Consider the following 3,315-nt stretch of genomic DNA (forward strand, 5'->3'; position numbering starts at 1 on the left):
GTTTAGATACACAAATAGTGCATAAATAGATTCGTGCCGTACACTAGATTACTGTGGGAGAAACCCGCAACCAGGGCCTTATTCTCATCCCACATTATTTTAACAGTGTACAAGCACGTAACACAACGCGCGTCATGTTTAGGACTATAGAAATTTGGCTTATAGAATACCATTCCACGCACATTTCTCGAAGATAACATGACACGGCCGCGTTACGCGTTTACACTATCATACAGAATAAGGGCCCAGTGGCTTGTACTGAGTTACGTTGATACTTCTAAGATTAGCTTTTAGATATATACAGTATATAATTTAGCCGACCATCGAGGTTTCATATTGATTAACGTTATATTAGAACTACGTTATTATCGTCATTAATTTTAATGTCTAACATTCGTCTAAAACATAAGAAATCATTATACGTTATTATCTATCAAATGAAGTGTATTCCGTTACGATTAAATTAATATAAATATTTTACTAATTTCAACATTAAGTAGTTATGTTTGTGGGCTCTGTAGAACAAGTTACGCCATCTCAGGTAATAAGTAAGCTACTGTTTCAGCTTAAATGCTCAGACTTGCCGCTCGCAAACAACACTCAGTTTTAGAGATGAACTGTTTATTGTCGATAGTAATTTGTAAATTTTTATCCATATATTAAACCTAATAAACCTCTTTATATAATGTTCTGTAGCGTTTATAAACTCGATTCTAAGAGGTTTAATACATTTTGCATGTTGCAATGGCACGGAAAATGACCCTTTTACACCTGCAAGTGAAGCGGTGTTTAGATAGCGTATAAAAGTTTATTAATTTCATAAGCATTTAAGGTTTTCTAGGTAGCCAAGATGTACGTTACGAACCGAATAATGTCTAGATTGACAAAAAATTATGTGTACATAATTAAATAACGAAATTACAAATACAGTTCTGTAGTTTCAGAAATTAGACCCTACAATTTTACAGACAATGTTTTTCTTGATTATTTTGATTATTACACATTTTTTCCAATACGACAAAAACAATTTTTCTTGATTATAATTTTTTCACAATTTTTTCTTAATTACAATATTAGTACATAACTTTTTATTAATATCGACATTTTTCACCGACGTGAAGGCCATCTCTATCCAAAGTAGGCGATCAGTAAGCGAGTTAGATACTTTCTTCGGCCGTAAGTCCGGTGTTTTGGAAGTTGGCAACTTGTCGGTATATACGTACAATTAACAACTACAATGGACGTTTGTGTACAGACTCGAGTAAGCGGTTATTGTGCGAACTTTCGATAAATCGTTACAACTTGAACTATTTTACTTGAGAATTACTTTTGTTATTGTTTAGGTTTGTTTTATTGGTTATATAAGGTATTTCATTTGGAATATACGAATTGTCGTTTACAAAAACGTATATAAAACTATGTTTTGTATTTTTAAAAATATGCCGTTATTGAGAAACTTTTTAAAAAACAATATTTTAATATTTGACTTAAGTATAAGCAGCTCTAAATCCTGTTAATTGTTCCTTGTAGAGTCGTTTCTGCGGTTTAATTTTAATTAGGCATAGGTTTAAGGAAGACAATCTAGTCTTAATATAATGCTTAAGTTTTGTTAATAATGATTGAGATCTGTATTATGCCTTTTATTAAATAACAAAAATAAATATATTATATATTATAATTTTACGCGGAATGTTTTTCATTTTGTGTTTGATATTGAATTTTTCTTGAAAATAGACTAGGAATCTGGAACATCTCTTTCAGAGAAAATTAATCATTAATCTAAAGTTTCGTGTCTATTTTACGTTACCAAGAATATCAATTATCAGTCATACCAAGACCAAGGAAGTTAATATATTCGGTTCTCAAGTCTAAACCGGAAGCGGATCCGAGCCATTGTGACGACGCGGGAAGTAGCGAAGACTTCCGTTACGCAATAAATTGTGAAAATTTGGCAACAGCGCCTTCCATCGTGGGGTGCCGTTTGAATAGATATCATGAATAAGATATAACTAGAATGGTGTTACATCACCAAGTCCGTATTCATATACCTAGTCTTGCCATAAATATTGTAATAAAGAAAAAAGAAAATTGTTAACTGCAAATAACATTTATTACTTTTACAGTGTGTCAGTTTAATACATAAATATAAAACAATTAAAAATATAAAAAGCTTATTCGAAGTGGTCTCCATTGGCTGCAATACAATCCTTTAAACGATGAGGCCAGTTATCAATAGAAGCACGCACTCTTTCCATGGGAAAATTCTTCACTGCCAATCGTATAGATTGTTTTAGGGACTCCAAATTATCATGGCGTTTAGAGCAAGCTGTACTCTCTAAAACTGACCACAAATCATAATCCAGCGGATTAAGATCGGGACTAGACGACGGCCAGTCTTCAGCTCTGATGAAGTCCGAAACGTTCGATTCCAACCAAGACTGCGTGGACCGAGCTTTATGACCCGGCGCCGAGTCTTGCTGGAAGGACCATACTTGGTTATTGAACATGGTGATGTTAAGGGGCTTAACTACCTTCTCAAGAATGGTATCTTGATACACTTGTGCCGATGTTTTGATACCTTTTCACAAAAATATGGCTCAGTCACTCCTTCATAGCTAACACCCCACCAAACCATCACTGAAGTCGGATAATGTCCACGTTGCACTCTGTCGACTAATTGGGAAGCTTCCTTAGAGCTTTGAGCATAAATACGGTCATTTTGTTTGTTAAAATGTTGCTCAATTGTAAAAATTTTCTCATCCGTAAACAAAATTTTTCTGTGACCTCCCTTTGCGTACCGCTTCAGTAGTTGTTTCGATTTTACCACCCTATTCTTCTTTAAATTATCAGTTAAGAAATGGCCAGTGCGTCTCTTATAGGCTGCAAGTCCTAAGTCATCTTTTAAAATACGCGACATGGTTCTAGGTGCTATCTTCATTTCCCGAGATAAAATCTTTTGCTTTCGGACAGGATTTCTTCGAATTCTTTCCTTACTGCTTTGACCACCTTTTTCGTACGAACACTACGTGGACGGCCAGATCTTTTTTCTGTCACAAACAGAGGAGGTCTCATTGTACCTATTAATAGCCCGGTACACAAACATTTTACTAATACCAAGTGTATGGAGAGTTTTAAAAATTGCATTTGGCTCCATACCTACTTTGTGTAATGCTATCACAGCGATTCGGTTCTCTTTATCACCCCACACCATTTTAATATCGCAAAATATTTTACAATGTATTGGCGCCAAAATGAGAAAACACAATGAACAATCGTATAAAAATGACAGATTCGAAATTCAAATGTAATATTTTT

This window comes from Manduca sexta, chromosome 13 (genome assembly GCF_014839805.1).
Source record: "Manduca sexta isolate Smith_Timp_Sample1 chromosome 13, JHU_Msex_v1.0, whole genome shotgun sequence".
Classification (NCBI taxonomy): domain Eukaryota; kingdom Metazoa; phylum Arthropoda; class Insecta; order Lepidoptera; family Sphingidae; genus Manduca; species Manduca sexta.